Here is a 25,199-nt window from a genome sequence, read left to right as displayed (position 1 = left end):
TTATTTAGGTCTTCACTTTCTCTTTTTTTCAAAGCAAACAACTTTTATTGAAGTACAGTTGATTTACAGTGTAGTGTTAGTTTCTGGTTAAAAGTAATTCAGATATGTGTGTATATATATATATAATATATATATAAAACTTTTGTTTCCTGATTCTTTTCCATTATCGTTATTACAGGATAGTGTATATAGTTCCTTGTGCCATACAGTAGATCCTTGTTTATCTATTTTATGTTTTTATAGTAATAATCTTTGTAAAAATTTTATTAATGTATAATTGTTTATCTCTTTTATATAAAGTGTGTGTCTGTTAATCCCAAACTCCTAAATTATCCCCCCCTTCCTCCTTTGCTAACCATGCATTTCTCTTCTATTTCTATAAGCCTGCTTGACAACATGTTTTTAAATAAAGCTCGACAAGCTAATTCTAAATTTATATGAAAAAGAACTAAGAATAGCCACGCTAATGGCCTGTTCAGGAAACCCTGGGATATCTAGATGATCTAGTTCTTAGTCACTCAAGATGTGATTTTTTGATTTTTCAATGTTAGAAAGAAAGAAAAACTAGCAGGGTACTCTCCACAGTTTTCGCTCCGTAAAGGAAGGGAAGGTCACACGCTGGCTGGAGCCCCACAGACAAAGTTGGAAGCTTGTTCACAGGCCCTCGGGAAGGAGGACCCAGGGGCACGAGAGAACAGCTGCGTGAATAACGGGCAGAAACAGAGTGTGTGCTACGCAATGGCTGCTGCCTTCCTTCCATCCTCGGACTGTCATGAGAGTCTCACCTGTGGTCCACCCCCCCGACAGGAATCATAGTGGAAGGGAATTTCGGAGTCTGCAGCTCAGCCTATCCGACTCGCCACATCACACGCCCACTGCACTGGTGCCAGTGCTGGTTTTGGGAGCTCACACCAGGCTATAGTCATTCATTCATCTCACCTTATCCTGCACATCACTGCCATCGGCGGACCCCTAGCCTCCACTGTGCCTCTTGTGATCAGGCTCGCCCCCCAAGTGGCCCGGCACTCCTTGTCCTTCAGGCTGACCTCAAATCCAGCATGTGCATGTGTCCTCGGGTGACTGCGGGGTGAGAGTGCTGAACCTACCCACTGGATGTAGGTTCCCAATCCTTGTTCCTTTGGAGAAAAAACTGCAACAAAGAGACCGAGAGTAGTGAGGCCAATAAAGTGTTTTATTCAGAGAGAGAAGACGGAGGTGGAGAAAGCGCAGGCAGGGTGGAGGGGAGGGAGAGAGAGATAGAGAAAGACAGAGACAGACAGAGGGAAAGAGAGAGCCACATGCTTTGAGGGTGGTTTAAATCACTTGTGTGGGGCTTCCTCTGGCCAATCATCTTGCTTTGTCTGGCCTTGAGTCCACATTTGGCCTGACTCAGGGCCCTCCCCTGAGTACACACACATCTTTTAGCCAAGATGGATTCCAGTGCAAGGGTTTCTGGGAAGTTGACAGGATGTACTATGGTCCGGGTCCCTCCCTTCCCTGGCTCCTGAGGAATCTCTCTGCACGTATGTCATTCCGGAGGTCCCCTTGACCTCAAGAATGAGAAACATGTGCTCTCTATCTTTTATCCAAGCAGGACATAGCTCCTCCTCGCGCCTGCCCTAATCTTTATCTTGAAGTATCTCACCACAGGGGACAGATTCCAGTTGCTCACCCCAGGGCCCATCTATCTCCTGCCTCTCATGTGATCTGGCTGGTCAAGATCCAGCCGGTCCCTTTGTTCAGACTCCTCTAGTTCACACCCCAGAACTCCAAGCCCCTCTGCAACAATGCAGAGATTTGCTTTTTCAGAAATGGGGTTCACCCCTGCTCACCAGTGTTTCACTTAATCAAGGATTTGTTGTTTTTAAAGCTCTTTTGCTGGGGACTTTGTTTATTTGCATTAAGGGGCTTCCCATTCCCTTGGTGCCTGTGGCCTAGAATTGCTGAATTCAGCCCCTGGGCATGGAAAAGCTCTTGCATATTCCGCATCCATACTATGCTCATTGCATGTGTGTAAATATTTCACCAGAATGTAAACAAGGTCTGGGCTTGCTGCCTTGTTTACTGATGTGTTTCCAGTGTTTCCACAGGGGCTGGCACATGGTGGGCATTCAATAAATACGTGGTGAGTGAATACATACAGTATACAGGCACGTTTCATATAAGTACCTGGGTACAAGTGTAAATATCTGTGTGTAGATATGTCATTTTGTGTGTGTGTGTGTATGTGTGTGTGTGTGTGTGTGTGCGTGTGTGTATTTAGGTAGACCCAAACAGTCATTACTTTAATGACTCCTAACCATAAAACAGAATTTGTTAGGGACACATGTGGAAAACTAACATTTGTGCAGGATGGAGCAGAGTACATTCTTTCTGTAATGGGTTGAAGGGTGGCCCCCAAAAGCTATGCACTAACTCCCAGAGCCTGTGACTGTGCCCTGAGGTGGAAAAAGGCTCTTTGCAGATGTAAAGGAGTTAAGGATCTCACTATGAGATCCTCCTGGACTTTCTGGGTGTCTCTAGGGTCCTGCTCCAAATCCAAGGACAAGTTTCCTTATAAGAGAGAGGAAGAGGAGGGAGATGTAACTGAACAAAAACTCTTGCTTGCAGGGAGTTCCCTTCATGGCTCAGCTGCAATGAATCCGACTAGGATCCATGAGGATGCGAGTTCCATCCCTGGCCTCGCTCAGTGAGTTAAGGATCTGGCTTTGCCGTGAGCTGTGATGTAGGTTGCAGGTGCAGCTTGGATCCAGCATTGCTGTGGCTCCACTATGACCCCTAGCTTGGGAAATTCCGTATGCCTTGGGTGCGGCCCTAAAAAGAAAAAAAAAGTTGCCTGCAGATCAGTAAACAGAGGATGTTGCAGCCATCAAACCATCACATTACAGCCCCCTGACAGTGGGCCCTGAGGGAACTCAGGATGGAGGCAGGATGCCAGCCATCTAGCAGTCAATCATTCAGCTACCCGTTCCACACCTCACTGCCTCCACCCCAACAGTGCACCCTGAGGAGACTCAGGATGTGAAAGCCCAGGCTACTGGCCCCACACAGCCAGGTGCATTTCAAAGGAATGATTTCAAGGAGCCCAGACGCTTGCATCTTCCCATACATAGAAAAGCACTAACTAAAAGTATTAACTTGAGATGTCTGGTTTTCTCTCACTAACAATAACCTTTTGATTCAACTACACTTCAATAGCATTAAAAAAAAAAAAAAAAAAAAAAGACAAGCATTTCCATTGTGGCTAAGTGGACTAAGAACCTGGCTAGTACCCATGAGGATGTGGGTTCAATCCCTGGCCTTGCTCAGTGGGTTAGAGATCCAGCATTGCCGTGAGTTGCGGTGTAGGTTGCAGATGTGGCTCGGTTCTGGCATTGCTGTGGCCACGGGGTAGGCTGACAGCTGCAGCTCTGATTCTACCCCCGATCTCAGGTTCGGCTCTAAAAAGAAAACAAAATAAAAAATGCAGTAATTGTTTAATGTTCCAACTACCTGGTCTTTGTTGCAAAACCTCCTAAGTATCCTGGACCCCCCCATTGCCTCTTCAGAGCGGTCCCTCACGTGATCTGAGAGCCTTGTCTCAGGTTTGAAGTCCTCAGAATGCCCACCAAAGAAAACGTAACTCTCAACTTTTAGGTTGAGCATATTTTTCAGTCGACATGACCACAGTGGCAGAAATTGGAGGATGCAGCCCGGGAAGCCAAGGATTGCCAGCAGCCACTAAAGCTTGAAGAAGCCAAGGAAGAATCTCCCCCAGAACCTGCCGCCAGAGCCGGGTCCTGCTGACACCTCAGCCTCACACTTCTGACCTTAGGAACCGGAAAAGAATAAACACTTATTGCGTTAAGCCATACAATTATTTGTGAGCATTTGTTATGTTAGCCACAGAAAACAAGCAGCCTTCTGTCCGTCATACGAGAATTGTGGCCGACCTGTCCCAGGCTGAGTGTGTCCTGTGGGTGTGCCCCCCTCCCCCACTTTCCACTGCCACTGCCAGCCCAGGGTTGTGTCCAACTGCAGAGCAAATATTTGTAAGGAGTGGAGCAAGCTGGTAGGGACAGGTGGGGGTGGGGGGTGAGGCTGGCTGGGAGGGTCAGGCCTGGAAGCCCAGATTCTCTGGGCCCCTGGAAATATTCTGGAAATAATGCTTCTGGGGCATTTCCCCCTTCTGAGCACCAGGGGCCACCAGGGAACAAGGAGGAAAGGATGAATTTCCTGCTTTCTGAAAACGGGTTCCCCTCTGCAGGTCAGGGTTCTGGAGAAGGGCTCGTACCTTTGAGGCAGCCCCGAGGGGGTGGGTATGGTCTGCCTGCCACCCACACCTCGGTGAGCCGCAGCTCAGCTCCCAGCGTAGCGCTGGGACTACCTACCTTCCTCTCTGCACAGTTTCCTGTCCCTGTTGCTTTTCCTTCCCTGCACATCCTAGTTCTGTGACCTCAGCTCCAGGACACCAGCCAGCTCCACTTTCCTTGAATGACTGGCAGGCACATCAGGGCCAGGCAGGAATCATCATCAGAGAGGAACGGGATATTTCCACAGTCTTTGAAATACGAAGTCATTTTGACAGATTACTTATAATTCCAAAAGGAAAAACGATAACTTCTCGGTAGAGAAACCCAGCAGATACCACCTTAACCAGATGATCACAGTTAACCTCGGCACTGATGGGACAAATTGACCTCATGTACGCCTCCTGCTGCCATGTTGTGAGAAAGGCACAACCTCCCCCTTGGGGCCTTCCTGCCCCCCAAATGCATAACCTGAGACAGCAGACAAAGTCAAGTTGCTGGCTGTTTTACAAATAACCAGGATGCCTCAGGAATGAGAGAATGAGAAACTTTTCCATAATATAAAGATGTGGGACTTCAAGGCCTCTCCAAAGAGATAAAACTCAAAAAGCCTCTGGCTGGGGTAAGAATTACCAGACACTTATCATCCCACCTATCTCATTGTAATTGTTACAAAGTTCCTGAGCCCTCTTCTCTGCTTTGAGCAACCTGGTCTACTCCTCCTACCCCCTACCAGGAGAGGCATCTGACTTATTCCTCACCGTGCCCCTATTAGGGGCATTATACACCCCCAACCAACCAGCAGGTGTATCAGAAGACCCCTCTTTCCTCAACCAGTCATCAGCTCAGCAAGTGTATTGTAAGACCTCTCCTCTCTCGCCTCTGTCCCTGGGCTATAAAAACAGAAAAGAATGACCATGAGCTAGGGTCGGGGCCCTCTCTGATCAGCAGGAAGTCAGCCTGCTGTGTTTGCAGCATTTCTTGCCTCAATAAAGCTGTCTTTTCTTCACCCTGCTCTGAGTCGGAAAATTCTTTTCCAACCCGAGCATGGACCACAGCATAAGAGACTAAAGTGATACCACAACTAAATGTAACACATAGATGATATGAATGAAAAAATGTTTCCCATCCTGTTGGTAAACGAATGCTATTTCGAAGAAGCAGCTCACCCTAGGAAAGGGACCTGGGAGGACTGCAAGAAGCTGGTAGCCTCTGCAGCCTCTTTAACCACAGAGGATAAGGCAAAGCTGCAGGAGAAAATGCTCCTCTTGAAATAGATCACAGGAGGCTTGAGTGCCCTGTTCAAGAGGCGATGAGCAGGACAGGTCTGCACTGGTCAGCATCCATGAGCAGAGAAGTTTGGCTCCTCCCCGGAGCACTTCCCATCCCGGCCTCTCTGCTCTCTGGAGTTTTCTCCCCTGAGGGTCAGAGACTTGCCTAAAAAGAAAGGCAGACCCTGTAGCTACTCCAGCCAATACTCAAAAGCACCCAGCCTCTCTCTTGTGTATAACCTAAACCCCTCATCCTGAACCTCCAACTTGTGGTTCTGAAATCTAGCAGGGGAGCTTTTTAAAAAAATAAAGTGGGGAGTTCCTGTTGTGGCTCAGCAGGTTAAGAAACCGACCAGTATCCATGGGGGTGCAGGTTTGATCCCTGGCCTTGGTCAGTGGGTTAAGGATCTGGCATTGCTGCGAGCTGAGGTGCAGGTCACAGACATGGCTCGGATCCCGTGTTGCTGTGGCTGTGGCATAGACCAGCAGCTACAGCTCCCAATTGACCCCTAACCTGGGAACTTCCATATGCGGCAGCTGTGGCCCTAAAAAAGAAAAAAAGAAAAAAAATGTAACAATCATACAGAAGAGTGTACATGTGGCTATAATTTGCTGAATTTTCACAAAATGAACAAACCTGTCAGTTCCCAGGTCAGGAAACAGAATATTATCAACTAGCCTCTCTGAAGTTCCCCTGGTGCTACCTCCCAGTCACAATCCCCATCTCTTTCCCTTGGGAGTCGGGGGGATCCTTCCCCCAGAGCTTTTCTTTTTTATGCAATCTACATCACAGCTCTGGGCAACGCCAGATCCTTAACCCACTGAGCAAGGCTGGGGATCGAACCTGCATCATCATGGTTACTAGTCTGGTTCATTACCACTGAGCCACAACGGGAACTTCCCCCAAGAGCTTTTGCTTCATAAAACTGACCAGATGCCTGGTATCTATTTTAAAAGCTGCACAGGTGGTTTCTATGCCAAGTGAGGTTTGGAAACTACTCCTGAAAGTCATCTAATCTCTTTTGTCATAAGTGGAACCAGAGGTTGCTTTGCTCCGGTCTTCAGCTCGGCATCAGTAGCTGTCTGGCTAGGTTTACCTGTGAAGCACTGGGTATTTCCTGTCTCTGGGGTCCGCAGAGCTTGAGGGTGGCAACTCCTGGGCTCAGGAAGCCCAATTGGTTGGTTCCAGCCTGGGCATGGGGCCCTCCCTCCCTGGCAGGAGTTGCATGAAGAGGTATTTTTGGAAGGTGCAGGAATTCTGTAGCCATTTGGAAAATGCCTGCTCATAGGCTGGGCTGGATTCTCATTTTAAAATGCTGATGTGGCGGAGGGGACTGACCTGGCCAGTCTTCCTGGATCTAGGGGTGGGGAAAGTGAAGAGGCATGCTCATTTTTCCCCCTTTTCTTTACGTCTTAAATCCCTCTAGCCCACAAGCTTCAAGAAAATCGTGAGGTGTCTCCTGCAGTTCATGGGCTCTTCGATGCTGGTGGCAGGTAAGTGTTTCATCTTATCTCAAATCGGCCAGGGATTTGGGGGTCACTTTAAGTGGAGTGAAAGTTTAACCCTCACTTCCCCATCAAGGGTCTTTGGCCCTCACCTGGAGTATCCCTGCCCTTCCAGGCTGGCCCCCGAGTGCCCTCCTAGTCTCTTCCCCGTGTCTCTCTCTGCTTTGCCCTGCTGCCTCCGTCTTCACTGACAGCCACAGCTTCTGCTAATCGTCTATCCATTCACTCACCCATCCATTCATTCAACCAGCACCAAGCCCCACGGTGGGGACAGGATGGAGGGTCGGGGGGACGAACCATCTTCTGTCATCACCGTTTCTGCCCTTCCCCTTGGGAACTCCTCGTCCCCACTTGTCCCCTTCCTCCCAGGTCACATCTGTGTTCTCTGAAGGATCTCTGCTCCTTCCCTGGTGTTGCAAAGGCAGCCTGTCCTCTCCATTTCCGGGGTCCCAGCTTCTTTCTCCTGACCCTCATTTCTAGCTCCCTTGGGCCGAGACAGAGAATAAAAACGTAGGACCTGGCTTGATCCTCACCCCCAATTTTCCATTTCTGAGGGGCTCCCCGCCCCTGCCACCCTCCCACCTCCACCAGCATCCTCTCTCCATGCCAGATCCTGGGATGGACGTGCCATGAAGGAGGATGTCCTTCCAGAAACCAAAGCAAAGCCAGCAACGCCCTTCCCTCCCCCAAATAAAAGTACTGGAGGACCGGGCTGCTTCTTTAGTTCTCCTCCAAGCCTGGGTGTTCTTAGGGGGGTGGCACAGAAACTCTTCTTCCAGGAGGTGAGAGGACTGTGGTCAGATGTCCTGGCTTACTCTCAGCCAAGCCTTGCCGCTGGGAGAGGACTCCTTGAGGCAGAAGCTGGGCAAAGGGTGAACTAGAAGAAGCCGGCAGCTTTTGGGTATTCGCTGGGGCATCAGTGAGCACTTGTCCTCTGCCTCTCTTTTCTTGGGTCTGTCGGGCTGTTTGGAAGAAACAGTCTCTGAGCCCTTTGAGCTGCCTATTGGTCAGGGGATGAATCTGTCTACTCTCTCAGGTGAGACTGTCTGTGTCTGAGCTGATCACTCGGAAGAGTTTGTAAAGCTGGGGGGGGGGGGCGGTGGAATAGATCCAGAGTGTTCCAAGTATTTGTATTCTATGCAAAACTCATGGAATTGGAGTTCCCGTTGTGGCTCAGCGGCAATGAACCTGACTAGTATCCATGAGGATGTGGGTTCGATCCCTGGCCTCGCTCAGTGGGTTAAGGATCCGGTGTTGCCGTGAGCTGTGGTGTAGGTTGCAGATCTGGCTTGGATCCTGCATTGCTGTGGCTGTAGTGGAGGCTGGCAGCTGCAGCTCTGATTTGACCCTTAGCCTGGGAACTTCCATATGCCATGGGTGCAGCCCTAAAAAAGGAAAAAAAAATGTATTTATTCATTTTAAATAGGTAATCCAAGCACAGGGCACAACACTGCATAAAGTGCCTAAAAGTACTATAGTGAAAAACAAATATCTTTCCCACTTCTGTGCCCAAATCCCTCAGATTCCCTCCCAGAAACAGCCACTGTGCCAGTTAACCACTGGGCATCTTTTGGGAGCTTGTCTCTGAAAACCACAAGCATGCATGCAGTGCCTGTGTGTACCTGAAAAAATACAATTTAAATACACTGTTTTTAATTCTGTTCTTTTCACTTACGAGTATTTCAGTCTTTTTTTTTTTTTTTTTTCTTAACATGTGCTATATGGGTTGGGGGTAGATTTAGAAAGCAGAAAAACTTGTTCTCATACGACCCTGAGCTTTGCTTCAGATCAATCGGCTACTAGTTGGGGCTGCTTTTTGTGTTTTTTAATTTAATTAATCAATTTATTTTTTTGGTCTGCACCTGCAGCATATGGAAGTTCCCAGACTAGTGGCTGAATCAGAGCTCTGGCGGCAGGCCTACGCCACAGCCACAGAAAGGCCAGATCCGAGCCTCAACTGCAACCTACCATGCAGTCTGTGGCAAGGCCGGATCCTTTAACCCACTGAACCAGGAATCAAACCCGAATCCTCATAGATACTAGTCGGGTTCTAACCCACTGAGCCACAATGGGAACTCCTGGGTCTGTGTTTTACAGACAGTGTGGTCCCTGGCCCACATGAAGCTGTCTTGCTCAGGGAGACATCCTGCCATGGGTTATTATTATTATTATTTTTTCCCCCAGGTCTTGTAGGTAAGCAAAGTATTTTCTGAGCATTGTGAAGGTCATCTCAGAGAGCTGCATATCTGGCTTTTGGAGAGAGGCTGGCAGAGGCTGTGTTTAAGGGATTAATGCTCCCCATGGTGCTGGCTGTGGCTTCAAGATTCCTCAGGGCACGGTGAGCTATTTTTCTCTGAAGGGGTCTAGAATGCAGGAAATGGAATGGGATACACTTCTTACTTAATACTAAAAGACTGGTTAAGGGGTTCCTGCTGAGGTGCAGTGGGTTAAGGATCCAGCTTTGCCGAAGCTGTGTAGGTGGCTGCTGTGGCTTGGATGCAGTCCTTGGCCTGAGAACTTCCACATGCCGCAGGTGCAGCCAAAAAAACAAAAACAAAACCAAAAACCAACCAGTTAAATGACTGCGTGCAGCCCTCTGGTGCTAGAATCAGCCAGTGGAATGCTGTCTCCTTTCCCTTTCCTCTTGCTTTCTCCCTCCTGATGTTGCTCATTTTTTTTCTTTTTTAAATGATTTTTATTTTTTCCATTATACTTGGTTTACAGTGTTCTGTGGATTTTCTACTGTACAGCAAGGTGACCCAGTCACACATACATATATACATTCTTTTTCTCACATTATCAGGCTCCATCATAAGTGACTAGAGATAGGTCCCAGTGCTATACAGCAGGATCTCATTGCTTATCCATTCCAAAGGCAATAGTTTGCATCTATTTACCCCAAGCTCCCTCTCTCTCACCCTCCCCCTCGGCAACCACAAGTCTGTTCTCCATGTCCATGATTTTCTTTTCTGTGGAAAGGTTCACTTGTGCCGTTTATTAGATTCCAGATATAAGTGATATCATATAGTATTTATCTTTCTCTTTCTGACTTACTTCACTTAGTATGAGAGTCTCTAGTTCCATCCATGTTGCTGTGAGTGGCATTGTTTTGTTCTTTTTTATGCCTGAGTAGTATTCCATTGTGTATATATACCACATCTTCTTAATCCATTCATCTGTTGATGGACATTTAGGTTGTTTCCATGTCTTGGCTATTGCGAATAGTGCTGCAATGAACATACGGATGCATGTGTCTTTTTCAAGGGAAGTTTTGTCTGGATATATGCCCAAGAGTGGGATTGTTGGGTCATATGGTAGTTCTATATTTAGTTTTCTAAGTTACCTCCATACTGATCTCCATAGTGGTTGTACCAGCTTACATTCCCACCAACAGTGCAGGAGGGTTCCCTTTTCTCCACACCCCCTCTAGCATTTGTTATTGTGGACTTATAATGATAAGTGTGAGATGTGAGGTGGTATCTCGTGGTAGTTTTGATTTGCATTTCTCTAATAATCAGTGATGTTGAGCATTTTTTCATGTGCTGGTTGGCCATCTGTATGTCTTCCTTGGAGAAATATGTCTATTCAGGACTTTTGCCCATTTTTCCATCAGGTTGTTGGCTTTTTTGCTGTTGAGTTGTATAAGTTGTTTGCATATTTTAGAGATTAAACTCTTGTCAGTTGCATCATTTGAAACAATTTTCTCCCATTCTGTAAGTTGTCTTTTTGGTTTCCTTTGCTGTGCAAAAGCTTGTCAGTTTGATTAGGTCCCATTGGTCTCTTTTTGCTTTTATTTCTGTTGCTCTGGGAGACTGACCTGAGAAAACATTTTTAAGGTTGATGTCAGAGATGTTTTGCCCATGGTCTCTTCTAGAAGTTTGATGGCGTCTTGTCTTATGTTTAAGTCTTTAAGCCACTTTGAATTTATTTTTGTGCATGGTGTGGGGGTGTGTTACAGTTTCGTTGATTTGCATGGGGCTGTCAGGTTTACCCAGCACCACTGCCTGATGTTGCTCATTTTCTTTTGATGAGGTTTATAATCCTAGTGGTCCATTTCTGTTGCTCCCGAGCAGCTTGGGTCAAATCAGATCATCTTCTTCATTTGATTTAAATGTTCCAAAGGAAATCTCATGGTGGATATTTCTTTAAATTTCCTCAGATCAAATTGCTTTTAAGGTTTTGCCAAACCAATAAAGAGAAAACGGATATACTGAGTCTATGTCCTTAGAGCAGCACCATAGCCCAGGGCTTTCAGAGTTTTGTTAACTTATTTGCTCTTTTTTTAAAATAGCAGCTTTATTAAGATAAAATTTACATGCCATACAATTCACCTGCTTTTTTTTTTTTTTTTTCAATGCTGTACCTGCAGCATGTGGAAGCTCCCAGGCTAGGGGTCAAATCGCAGCTACAGCTGCTGGCTTGCGTCACAGCCACAGCAATACCAGATCTGAGCTGCATCTGTGACCTACACTGCAGCTTGTGGGTCGGATCTTTAACCCACTAAGGCCAGGGATCAAACCCGCATCCTCATCCTCATGGATACTAGTTGGGTTCTAACCCACTGAGCCACGAGGGGAACTTCTGCAATTCACCTACTTTAAGCACAGACGTCAATGATTTTTTTTTTTTCCTTCTGGATATTCACAGAATGTGCAACTATCACCAGTCAATTTTAGAATATTTTCATCAATCGCTCCCCCTCAAAAAAAAAAAAAATCCCATAGCCATTAGCAATCACTTCGCATTTTTCCCCAACCCTCTCAGCGCAAGGCATCCACTAATGTACTTGCTTTTTCTATGAATTTGCCTACTGTGGGCATTTCAAACAAATGTACTCATATCATATGTAGTCTTTTGTGACTGACTTCTTTCACTTAGCATGATATTTTCAAGACACATTCCCATTATAGCATATATCAGAACTTCATTCCTTTTTATGGCTGAAGAGTATTCCACTGAATGGATATGCCATATGTACTTATCCTTTAAGCAATTGTTGGACACCTGGATTGTTTTTACTTTATTGGCTACTATGAATTACTGTGCACCACAGCTCTGGGCAATGCTGGATCCTTAACCCACTGAACAAGGTCAGGGATCGAACCCACAACCTCATGGTTCCTAGTCGGATTTGTTAACCACTGAGCCATGACGGGAGCTTCAACCTCACTTGCTCTTTATAGCAACTCTCCGAGATACATATTCTACAGAACTTATCCTATAGAATACAAAACTCATTTTAAGATGGTAGACAGGAATTTTGAACATAGCTGTTATATTCCTGAGCTTTTTCAAATCTACGTTCATAGAGCTGAATTAATTGCTGAGAGATCCCAGTGTGGATATACCTGTAGGAATGAATTGTGAACATGAACAGTGGGTTTTTTTGTTTTTCGCTTTTTTTAGAGCTGCATGGGGCATAAGGAGGTTCCCAGGCTAGGGATCTAATTAAAGCTACAGCTGCCAGCCACAGTCACAGCAACAGCTAGATCCCAGCCAGGTCTGCCACCTACACCACAGCTTACTGCAAAGCTGGATCCTTAACCCACTGAGCCAGGCCAGGGATCTAACCGGCAACCTCATGCTTCCTAGTCAGATTCCTTTCCACTGAGCCAAGATGGGAACTCCAACAGTTATTTTTAATTGTAATTTTATTTTTTTGGTCTTTTTTGTCTTTTTAGGGCTGCATCTGCGGCATATGGACGGTCCCAGGCTAGGGGTCTAATTGGAGCTGCAGACACCAGCCTATGCCAGAGCCACAGCAATGTGGGATCTGAGCCGCATCTGCGACCTACACCACAGTTCACCGAAGCTCGGGATCCTTAACTCACTGAGCGAGACTAGGGATAGAACCAGCAACCTCATGGTTCCTAGTCGGGATTCGTTAACCACTGCGCCACAACAGGGAACTCCCTAACAGTTATTTTTTAGTTGTGAAATTTCAGCCCTTTCCCAATTCCCTGCTCTTTGCCCTTTTCTCCTTTACTAGTTTTCACTTGTTTCAAGTATCAGTTTCTCGCTCCTGTGATGGAGACAGAACCTACAATCACTCATTTACACTTTGGTGTGGAATGTAATGTGCGAATTTGATTCGAATCAGGGACAAACAATGGGGGTGGTTCTTGGAAAAACCCGTTCTCTTGTCTGGTCTCAGGGTTTCAAGAATGAGGGCCACCCACGTTGGGGGGGTGGGGATGCGTGGACCGCCACCTGTCCGCTGCTCCCCTCCGTCTAGGTCGCGCGCACCGTTGCTCGGTAACAACCTGCTCAGGCAGGTGGCGGCCCCGGAACCCCGCGGGGGGCGCGCACACGCGGGGACGCACGGCCGCTCCAGCCGCCCCCACGTCAGACCCACCCTGCCCTTCAGCGCCTGCTGGACCTGGCGCGAGGCCGAGCCCCGCCCCCCTCGAAGGGCAGCCAGAGGAACTCACGAATCAGAGAGGCCGACACATCGCCGGGGCCGGGCGCCCGTCAGCCAATCGCCGCACGCGTGTGATCCCGCGCCCGCCTGGGGGGCTGGAGGCAGGCACTGAAGCGGCGACAGCGGGAGTCGCTGCTGAGGCGGCCGCGGGCGCGGGTCGCGTCGGCGCTGCTCCGCGGGGCCGGGCCGGGCTGGCAGCCGCTGGCTCCTGGCGGTGAGGGCAGGCTCCCGAGGTGGGCGGAATGGCCCCCACCTAGGGCGGTGGGAGAAGCGGCTGAGCCCAGGATGCTGGGGAGGCGGCGTGGCGGCTCCTCACTCATCCCAGGTAAGGGGGACGCCGCGCTCGCTGCGGCTCCGCTCGGAACGCCGTCCCGGCCCCGCTGTCCTCCCGCCGCCGTCACCCACCTGGCTCCTTGTCCCGGTCACTTCTGTCCTGGCGTCCCTCGGCCCTAGTCGTTCCGGCCCGCACATCTCCCCTCCGCTCCCGGGCAGTTGTCCAGCCCCCCCGCCCCCCAACCTCCTAACGCGGAGTCCCGCGTCCCAGCCGGGCCGGCCGCCTGCTCCCGCACGCCTGCCCCCCACGCCGGCCTTTCCGGGTCTTGGGCTTCCCCGTCGCCTGGCTTGCCCCCGCCGCGGTCGGCCTCGCGCCCTCTCCCGCCCCCTCCCTGCTTCTCCTCCCTTTCCCAGGGCCGGCAGGGGTTCCCAGCCCCCGCAGTCCGTCGGGGCGCCTTCCGAGGATGAGATGCCCAGGCCCCTCCGGATCGACCTCTGCCCTCACCTCTGCCCGGGCTTCCCTTGCTCGGACTCACCCTATCCTTGTCCCTCTACACCGCGTCCTCTCTACATTTCACTCGCGCCCTCCCACCCCCACCAGCACGCCATGTGCCCCTGGGTTTTGCCCTTTTGCTCCCAGATGCCTTCCTTTCCCAACTCGCCTCTTCTCCCTTCACTTTCTCGTTAACCACCGTCGCTAACATTTCTTTTTCCTTTACACTTAAACCTTCAGATGCTCCTACTCTCCTTAATGCCGATCTGTGGCTGTTAACATCTTAATTCGTCTTTAAAATGAACTGCACCCCTAGGATGTAAAGTGTCTTGCCCAGAGTCTGGCACACAGTAGGGCTGGTACGTGGTAGGTGCTCACGCGGGTTACCCTCGTCCTCTTTCCAGACCTTGGTACTCTCCATATGGTGGTTCAGTATTCAAATGGGATTGATGCATCTACCTACCTTAAGAGTGGTGTAGGAGATGGCAGGACGAATTTGTGAACTCCAAGTGTGATGAAGAGATTAAATTATCAGTTATTTACGCACTGCATTCATCCTGAAGAACTGAATTCTATATTTGTGTCATGTATAATATTAACTGGCTTTGTAAAAGATTCTTAACGGGGTTTGCAATGTAACTGCTCTCTTAACCCCCGCTCCCCATCTACAGTGTTTCCTGAACTTTTATTTTTAGGGAAGAAAGAGCCCCTCCCTCCTAATTGAAGCAGTATTGGTTGTAAGCAGTGTTTCAGGTCTTTATTTCCAGCTGGAAAGTTAAGGGCTGCAGTGAATTTTCATCCTTTAAGAGCCTGGGGGAATCAGGCTTAGATTTCTTGGAATCAACTGTTGAAGGGATCTAGAATGTTTAGGCATGGATGTTCTGACAGGTTCTCTAAGAGGGAAGGAGGAATTGGCCACACACCCTCCTCCTCCTTTTTGGCTATCAGAGGAAATAGCTATAGCCAGTTTTTAAAAAGAGTAAAATAAGTTTGACTTTTTAAATTTATAAAAGCACTATTACCGGTTTCAAGCCACTCTTGCCACATTTGCTCTGATGGTTTCCAAGCCTGGATGAATCAAACAGTTTGGCTTTTTCTGCTCCTGGGATCTCCATGGCAGGCTGGAGGAAGTCATGTAACTGAGCTTCTGGTGCTGCTCTAAAGTTCCGATCCCGACTTTACTCGCACTGCCTGGAGATGCTTTGACTTATCCCCTGGGTTCCTTTTATGTACCCAAACCTAAATGGCTGTCTGTGGATTTTGACCATTCTCCTTCCTCTCTTTGTCCTACTCCTGACTTCTCTGCATGGCTTATTTTGCCTCCTACTTCACAGAAGAAATTGCTGGGCATCAGTCCTGATTTCTTAAGAGTCTGTCATTTTCCTGTGTATTATACCTATTTGATTTCTGAGCTGCTTTCATCAGAGAAGGAGGGTCCTTCTTTCTAAGGCTAACATCTTTCATATTCTATATTCTCATGTTTGTCGCAGCCAGCACACATGCTCAGTTTGCAGCATCCAAAACAAATAAAAAACGTTCCCTTGATGTGCTTCCCCTCAGATTAATGTGGTCTTCCTTAGGGTTTCGATTTCTGTTCTTTTCTCTGTCTTCTGATTTCCTTGTGTGTTTACACTTCTCTTCATGACTTCAGGTAGCACCTGTGTATTTATGGTTTTCAAAGATGTATATTCAGTCCCCATTTTTCTTGAACTTCAGGTGTTTCTAGTTTTTGTCTGTCTGTAGGATAGCTCTATTTGGGTGCTCAGTACTTCAAACTTGGTTATTTTTTCTTTTCTCTTCCCTCTGCTTGCTCATAGCTGCCTCAAACACATCCATAAACACTCTTCCTATTTTAAGGTCTTCACCCTAGAAACCTTAGAATCCTCTTCTTCTCTCCTAGCGTTACGTCTATCATGGATCCTTTTGTTCCTATTGAAATCGTTTTCTTTCTCCCCTCATTGCCAAAAGATTGGTTGAGGCCTGGGTTATGTTTTTCTTGAACAGAGTCAGTAATTTTTAACCCAGGTACTACTTTAAAACCACTTGGGGAACTTTTATTAAAGTTTAGGATGAGGGGATCAGGACCTAGCAGAGATTCTAATTCTGTTGGTCTGGTGTGGGGCCAGACATTTTCATTTAAAAAGTGCTTCTCATATGGCGGTAATATACAGCTGGGGCTGAGAACTGGGCTGAGAGCTTCAAGAGGGAATGAGAGCCCTGAGGAACTGTAAATGGCATTTAGCTCATCCTTTAAAAATCAGCATAAATGTCACTTTCATTGGCATGGTTAGTTGCTTACTTTCCTGAAATTTTGTACATGTACCTACCACAGTACTTACCACATTTTATCTAAGTTATTTCTCATGAGCTCATTTTTCTCATGACTAGGACTTCCTTGAGATTTCGGGATTATGTCTAAAGGTAAACTGCTGTTTCTTACGCTACTCACATTTCTGTTGACACCAAATATATAGTGTTTCCCCTTACGTTAAGCAGTTCTTCAACTCTCTGGACCATTCAACTTTATTATTACTACCCGGACTTGCTACAGACCCCCCAGATTAAGGGCTCAGTCTCGCAAGACTCCCCCCAACTTCAGACACCAGGCACTAGACCCAGGATGTAACCAGCACTTCTGACCAACCGACTATAAATTGAGGCCTCCACAGCTCCTTCCTCAGGCCAGTAATTTGGTAGAATAGTTCTCCAAAGCTCTTTGTTTACCATTACCCATTTATTATAAAGGCTCCAACTCAGGAACAGCCAAAGGAAAAAGATGCATAGGGCAAGGGGTGTGGGACGGGTATGGAGCTTCCATGCCTTCTCTGGGCTCACCATCCTCCCAGCACCTCATCCTTTCAGCACCACCCTGAAAGCCCTCTCAACCCGTTTATTTAGAGTTTTTATGGGGGCTTCATTAAATCCTTAGCCACTGGTGATGAGCTCAGTCTGTAGCTTGATTAAATCCTTAGCCACTGGTGATGAGCTCAGTCTAGCTTTTTTCCCCTTTCCAGAGGTCAGGCATTGGTTCCTCTGGCAGCCAGCCCCCATCTTCCCAGATATGGTTGAAAGGGCCTTATTATGGGTAACAAAAGATGATGTTCTCACCCCATCAAGAAATTCCAAGGGTTTTAGGGACTCTATGTCGGGAACCAAGGATGAAGACCTAGTATATGCTACTCTATAATACTTCTAATATTATCATAATGCCTTATTTATCTTTTCATCACTGCCTTGCATAGTACATGGTATATTTTAGAAACTTGATAAAAATTGATGGAATAGGGAGTTCCCCTGTGGTGCAGTAGATTAAGGATCTGGCATTGTCACTGCCATGGTTCTGGTTATTGCAGTGGTGCATGTTTGATGCCTGGCTGGGGAATTTCCACATGCCGCTGGTGCAGCCAAGCAAAAAAATTGGTTGAATGAATCCGTTGGTAAATAATATAAAACATCTCTTGAATTCACAGTTTTGCAAGCTGACCAGCTGTTTCCTTTTTGGGTGCTTAACAGGTCACTAGTCATACTTGCACAGTCATTCTTGTTTTAAACGCACACATACTTGGAGTTCCTGCTGTGGTGCAGTGGAAACGAATCTGACTAGGAACCATGAGGTTTCAGGTTCAATCCCTGGCCTTGCTCAGTGGGTTAAGGATCCAGCGTTGCCCTAAGCTGTGGTGTAGGTCGCAGATGTGGCTTGGATCCCACATTACTGTGACTGTGGAATAGGCTGGCAGCTGTAGCTCTGATTAGACCCCTAGCCTGGGAACCTCTCTATGCTGTGGGTGCGGCCCTAAAAGGACAAAAGACAAAATAAAATAAAATAAAATCACACACACTCTTTATAAATCAGATTGGATTCAGAGAAATCCATTTGCTCTTATGCTTTGGCTTTTAAGATGGTTAAGCTATGACGGTATTATAGAAGTGCATTCAGCCTTCCTCTTTAGCAGATATTGTTTAAAATAGGTTTTATTTCATATGGTTGAGGCATGTTATCAAATGAATCGGGTCCTGCTGCTCACTACTTACAAAATCAGTACTCAGATTGATCAGTACTCTAGATGATGATAGAAAAGTTGCCTTTAATTAGAATACCAGCAATCTGGGGAGATGGTGGACTCAACATCCCCCACAGACCCATCTCTGAAGATTCTGCTTGGCCGTGAAAGGTTTTAAAGGGAAACAGGGAATTGAGCTCACTTAATCATTGAGATGGGGGCCATTTGTGTGCAGACTTGTGTGCAGGCTTGTCAACCCCTTGGCAACTTCCTTTAGATGTTGTCTTGTTCACACAGTTTAGTTGTACAGTTTGGGAGATACTGAAGGGGAAGCCGAGAAGAGATCTGGTCATCTGTTAATTACTTATTCTTCGTTTCTATTTCTTTGCTCTATGGAAAGAACTGACAAGTTAGGCAAGGTATTATGTGATTAAAAGATTTGAAAGTTGGGAGTTCCTGCTGTGGTACAACAGAATCAGTGGCATCTTGTGGGCACAGGGATTCAGATTCTATCCCCAGCACAGCACAGCACAGTGGGTTGGGGATTCGGTGTTGCTGCAGCTGTGGCTTAGACTTAGGTTGCAACTATGGCTCTGATCTGATCTCTAGACCAGGGGGAACTCCATATGCTGCTGGGTGGCCAAAAATGAAAAGAAAAAAAAAAAAAAAGATTTGAAAGTTGTGCCTGGGTGGTAGATGTGTAGAGCATGGGGTGCCTGGTTTAAAAGTTACAATTCAGGAGTTCCTGTCGTGGCACAGTGGTTAACGAATCTGACTAGGAACCATGAGGTTGCGGGTTCGATCCCTGCCCTTGCTCAGTGGGTTGAGGATCCGGCGTTGCCGTGAGCTATGGTGTAGGTTGCAGATGTGGCTCGGATCCCAGTGTTGCTGTGGCTCTGGTGTAGGCCGGCGGCTACAGCTCCGATTAGACCCCTAGCCTGGGAACCTCAGTATGCCGAGGAAGGGGCCCTAGAAAAAGCAAAAAGACAAAAAAAAAGTAAAATAAAATAAATAAAAGTTACAGTACAGCTTTGCTAAAGTGACAAGAAGAGGGGTTTCCTGCTGAGGGTGATTTCCTGCAAAGAGCTGCTTACAAATCCCTACTTGTCAGGACATCATCCTATTTCTATGGACTTGAGGGCAAAGGTGTGTCTTCTGTAACTTCTTCATGCTGACATAGGGTGCCCTATTCTCAGGGTGGGAGATATCAACATGGGTCTGTAGCATCTCTTTGCTGACTATTTTAGTTGCCAGCTTAACATATAAGGGCAAAGCAAGCTACAATTCTTTTGAATCCCACAAAGATATACATTATTTTGAGCAGTAATGCTAATCCTATTCTCTTGAGGCCGGTTCTTAGAATCGTAGTAGCCATAGATTTAGTAGTGCTCAGGTTGGAACAGCTTATGTCATGGCAACAGACTGGTCATCATGCAGTTAGCTTTTCCCCTCCGGTGGCAGTTATGGTATCTGTAAAACAACTCAGGATTATGCATCAGACACCAAATTGGTGACTTCATTGTCCTAATCATTAGCTGCTCCGTTTTGTACTTGGCAGTGGTGGTGGTGGGGGGTAGTGGCTGCAGGGTTCTGTTCTAGGTGCATGTATCTTTTTTAAACAAATAGCTCTCATTTTAACTAGAATTTTGGAATTTTTAACTAGAACAAAAAGTGTCAAATTGATAAACGATCTAGAACAGTGGCAGAACTATTACTTTTTTTTTAACGGCCTCACCCGAGGCATATGGAACGTCCTGGGCTAGGGCCAGGGATTGAATCTGAGCTGCAGCTGCCACCTGTGCTACAGCTGTGGCAGCATTGGATCCTTTCACCCACCGGGCAAGTATGGGGATCAAACCTGCACCTCTGCAGAGACCTGAGCTACTTCATTTGGATTCTTAACCCACTGCCCCACAGCAGGAACTCTAGAACTATTGCCTTTTAATTTAGAGAAGTAAAGGAAGTAGGGAATATGCAGTAAAGTTATCTACCTTTGTGAATTGCATTGGTGAGGGCGAGGGGAAAATTTTGTAATAGGAAAAACTTGTAGTTGCTCATATATTGATGTCATGTTTTATAATTCCTCAGAACTAAGACATAAAATGTAGAGTTATTTGCTTTTTTCTCTTTCCCTCCCTCTCCTTCTTTCTTTCTTTTCTTTCTTCTTTTATTTTTGGGGGTGGCGACGGGCTGCCCTGCCACCTATGGATTCCTGGGCCAGGGATCCGAGTGGTAGTTGTGATCTACGCCTGAGCTGTGGCAACACCAGATCCTTTAGCCCACTGTGCTGGGCCAGGGATCGAATGTGTGTCCTAATGCTACAGAGACGCTGCTGATCCTCTTGTACCACAGTGGGAACTCCTGTTTGGTTTTTTTGTTTGTTTTTTTAGTTTTCTTAAAATTCAGCTCTTAGTAGAATTTGTGGGTGACTGGTCTTTACTTTCAGCATTTGAAAAATATGCTCCTTCCTTCAGACCCTCATGATTTCAGATGAGAAATCTTCTGTTATTGGGTTTGTGTTCCCCTATAGCAAATGTATCCTTTCTCTCTTGCTGCATTAAAGGCTTTTTCTTTGCTTTCAGTTTTCAGTTTAATTATGGTGCCTCAGCATGAATTTCTTTGGGTGTATCCTTCTCTTGCTTCCTAAAACATAGGTTAATGTCATTTGCCAAATTTGGGATGTTTTCAGCTATTTCTTAGAATAATTTTTTAGCCCCACTCTTTCTTTCTGTGACTGATGACACAAATGGTAGATCTTTTGGAGTTCCCATTGTGGTCCATTGGGTTAAGGACCTGACATCTCTATGAGGATATGGGTTTGATCTCTAGCCTTGCTCAGTGGTTTAAAGATCTATTGTGGCTGTGGCTGTGATGTAGGCCCCAGCTCCAGCTCTGATTTGACCCCTGGCCCAGGAACTACCATATGTTGTAGCTGCGGCCTTAAAAAAAGTGAAAACCGGGAGTTCCCATTGTGGCTCAGTGGTTAACCAATCTGACTAGGAACCATGAGGTTGTGGGTTCGATCCCTGGCCTTGCTCAGTGGGTTAAGGATCCGGCGTTGCTGTGAGCTATGATGTAGGTTGTAGATGCGGCTTGGATCTGGCGTTGCTGTGAGCTATGATGTAGGTTGTAGATGCGGCTTGGATCTGGCGTTGCTGTGGCTGTGGTGTAGGCCAGCGGCTACAGCTCCGATTAGACCCCTAGCCTGGGAACCTCCATATGCCAAGGGAGCAGCCCTAGAGAAGGCAAAAAGACAAAAAAAAGAAAACAAAAAAAAATACCAAACAAAAAGTTAGGTCCTTTGTTATTGTCCTCCAAGGCAGGAGGCCTTCTTCCTCTTCTTCTCATTTCTCTTCCTTCTCTTTCCTTTTCCTTCTCCTTTTTTTTTTTTTTTTTTTTTTTAGGGCTGTACTGGATAGTTAGTTGGGTTGGTTACTGCTGAGCCCCGACGGGAACTCCATTCCTCCTCTTCTTCCTTTTTTCTTTTGAACTATTTTTTTCTCTGTTGTTCAGGTTGGGTAATTCCTATTGCAATTCAAGTTCACTCATTCTTCTGTCATATTCTTTTTATTTTCCTTTTTTAAAATTATGGTTGATTTACAGTGTTTCTTCAATTTCTGTCATTCTGCTGTTGAGCCCATCCAGTGAGCTTTTGTTTTGCTATTGTATTTTTCAGTTCTCTAACTTCCATCTTTTTTTTCCTGTATCTTCTTTTTCTTTGGTAAGGTTTGCTATTTTGTCATTTGTTTCAGGAGTATATCTTACTGCTCATTAAAGCATGATGGCTGCTTTAAAATTCTTGTCAGATAATTCCAACATCTGATTCATCTTGGTGTTAATCGTCTTTATCTATTCAAGTTGTGATTTTCCTGGTTCTTGGTATGGTGAATGACTTTTGATTGTATCCTGCACATTTTTGATACTTTGTTAGGAGATCCTGGATCCTATTTAGGTCTTTTATTTTGTAGGGGGAGATGAGGAGTTACAAACTTCCAGTTATAAAATAAATCATGTAGGTGTAATGTACAGCATAGGAAATAATAGTATTTTAATAACTTTGTATGGTGATAGCTGATAACTTATGGTAGTGATCATTTTGTAATGTATAAAAATATTAAATCACTGCGTTGTACACCTAAAATTAATATCACATTGTAGGGAGTTCCCGTTGTGGCGCAGTGGTTAACGAATCCGACTAGGAACCATGGGGTTGCGGGTTCGTTCCCTGCCCTTGCTCAGTGGGTTAACGATCCGGTGTTGCCGTGAGCTGTGGTGTAGGTTGCAGACGCGGCTTGGATCCCGAGTTGCTGTGGCTCTGGTGTAGGCCGGCGGCTACAGCTCCGATTTGACCCCTAGCCTGGGAACCTCCTTATGCCGCGGGAGCGGCCCAAAGAAATAGCAAAAAGATTAAAAAAAAAAAAAATCACGTTGTAAGTCAAGTACACTTCAACTTAAAAAAGCCTTCTATTTTAGTAGGCAATTGCCCTAAAAAGTTTAGTGTGTAGGTCCCAGACTACATTTTTTTTCTTTCTTTTTTTTTTGGTAGCAGCTTTATTAAGCTGTAATTCACATACTATATATTTATTCATTTAATGTGTAAAAATTTTTTAGCATATTTAGAGTTGTGCAACCCTTATTACTATAATCAGTTTAAGAACATTTTCAAGAACCTGCACACTCCTTACCCATCACCCCCAACTTTCCCACTTGTCCTCTTCTCCATCCCTAGGCAACTGCTAATCTGTTTTTCCTCTCTATATAGATTTCTCTCTTGGACATTTCATGTAAACATAATCAGATACTATGTAGTCCTTTGTTATTGGTTTCTTTCAGTTAGCATGTTTTTAAAATTTATTTTATTTTTTACGGTTGCACCTATGGCATATGGAAGTTCCCAGGATAGGGGCTGAGTCAGCTGCAGCTGCCAGCCTACATCACAGCCACAGCAATGCCAGATTGGAGCTGCTTCTGTGACATACACCACAGCTCACAGCAACACCAGATCCTTAACTCACTGAGCGAGGCCAGGGATCTAACCCACGTCCTCATGGGTACTAGTTGGGTTCATTTCTGCTGAGCCATAATGGGAACTCCTAATTGAATTCTTTATGTTAGGCTTGTATCTTAAAGCCATATGGAACTCTTTTAATAGTTCTGATAGTTTTTTAGTGATTTATTAGGGTATTATTTATACGTGATATGTCATCTCTGAAGAGAGATAATCTTACTTCTTCCTTCTAATTGTGATGCTTTTTTCATTTTTCTTGCCTAATTGCCCTGAGTAGAATCTCCTGTATGATACTGAGTAGGAATGGTGAGAGCGGATGGTTTGTCTTTTTCCTGATCTTAGAGGGAATTGTTAAATGTGATGCTAGTTGTGGGTTTTCTTAGATGTCCTTTTTCAGGTTGAGAATGTTCTCTTCTATTTTTAGTTTATTCATAGTATTTATCATGAAAGAGTGTTGGATTTTGTCAGATGCTTTTTCAGTGCCTATTGAGATTATTATGTGGTTTTTGGCCTTTTGTTCTATTAATATGGTTTTTGACATGAATCGATTTTCATATGTTGAAATCACTTTGCATGCCTGGGATACATCTCACTTGGTCATGGTGTGTGATCCTTTGTATATGTTGTTGGATTTGGCTTGTTGGTATTTTGTTGAAGATTTTTGCTCTTAGGTAATAAACATTTGTTTGTAGTTTTATTGTATTGTCTTTGTCTGGTTTTAGAATCAGGGAAAACTGGCTTCCTAGAATGAGTTGGGAAGTGTTCCAATCTCCTGTGTATTTTGGAAGATTTTGTTAAGGGTTGGTATTCATTCTTAATGTTTTGCAGAATTCAGTAGTGAAGCCATCTGGTCCTAGGCCTTTTTTTGTTGGAAGTTTTTGACTACTAATTCAGTTTCTTTACTTGTTATAGCTCTATGCAAATTACTTCTTCTTCCTTTTTTGCTTTTTAAGGCCGAACAGGTGGCTTATGGAAGTTCCCACGTTGGGGTCAAATTGCTGCTGCAGCTGCCAGCCTGCATCACAGCTCACGGCAACGCCAGATCCTTAGCCCAGTGAGTGAGGCCAGGGATTGAACCTGCATCCTCATGGGTATTAGTCAGGTTCATTACCACTGAGTCATGATGGGGACTCTTGCAAATTACTTCTTTGTGAGTTGATTTTGGTACTTTGTGTATCCCAGGAATTTGTCCATTTCATTTAGGTTTTGTAATTTTTTAGGTGATAATTGTTAATAGTATTCCCTATAATCCTTTATATTCATTTTTATTTATGTAAAGTTGGTTGTAATTATTGATTTTAGTAATTTGTGTGTTTTCTCTTTCGTTCTTGTTCAGTCTAGTTAAATGACTGTCAATTCTGTTGATCTTTTCAAAGAATCAACTTTTTGTTTTGTTGATTTTCTCTATTATTTTCTATTGTATTTATTTAACTATAGTCTAATTATTTCCTTCTGCCTGCAGGCTTTGGGTTCAGTTTGTTTTTCTAGTTTCTTAAAGTGGACAGTTAAGTTGTTGTTTTGTTCATAAAAATTCAGATACAGTTGATGTATAACATTATGTAAGTTATGGTGTATAACATGTTGAGATTTTTTTAAAATTTCTTTTTAAATTTTATTTATTTATTTATTTTTAGAGCTGCACTCGAGGCCTATGGAAGATCCAGCTAGGGGTCAAATTGGAGTTGCAGCTGCCACAGCCACAGCAACGCTTGAATCTAAGCTGCATTTGTAACCTACACTGCAGTTTGCAGCGCCAGATCCTTAACCCACTGAGTGAGGCCAGGGATCAAACCAAGACCTCATGGATACTAGTTGGGTTCTTTACCACTGAGCCACAGTGGGAACTCTGTTTAATTTCTTTTTTGGCCATTCCTTGATATATTAAGTTCCCAGACCAGGGGTCAGATCTGAAGTGCAGTTATGGCCTACACTGCACC

General features: G+C 45.6%; 1 protein-coding gene across 2 annotated transcripts in view; it reads left to right on the top strand.

Annotated features, from left to right (window-relative positions):
• The first annotated feature begins 13,611 nt into the window (after positions 1 to 13,611).
• Positions 13,612 to 25,199, top strand: part of TPST1 (tyrosylprotein sulfotransferase 1) — a 109,531-nt gene continuing 97,943 nt past the window's right edge. For both annotated transcript variants that reach the window (XM_047779938.1, XM_047779939.1), the window contains exon 1: positions 13,612 to 13,812. The gene's annotated coding sequence lies outside the window, so the exon portion shown is untranslated. The remainder of the gene's footprint in view (positions 13,813 to 25,199) is intronic.

The sequence above is a fragment of the Phacochoerus africanus genome, chromosome 5, assembly GCF_016906955.1.
Source record: "Phacochoerus africanus isolate WHEZ1 chromosome 5, ROS_Pafr_v1, whole genome shotgun sequence".
Classification (NCBI taxonomy): Eukaryota; Metazoa; Chordata; class Mammalia; order Artiodactyla; family Suidae; genus Phacochoerus; species Phacochoerus africanus.
Note: the sequence above shows the minus strand (reverse complement) of the source record. Positions and strands in the feature narration are given on the sequence as shown.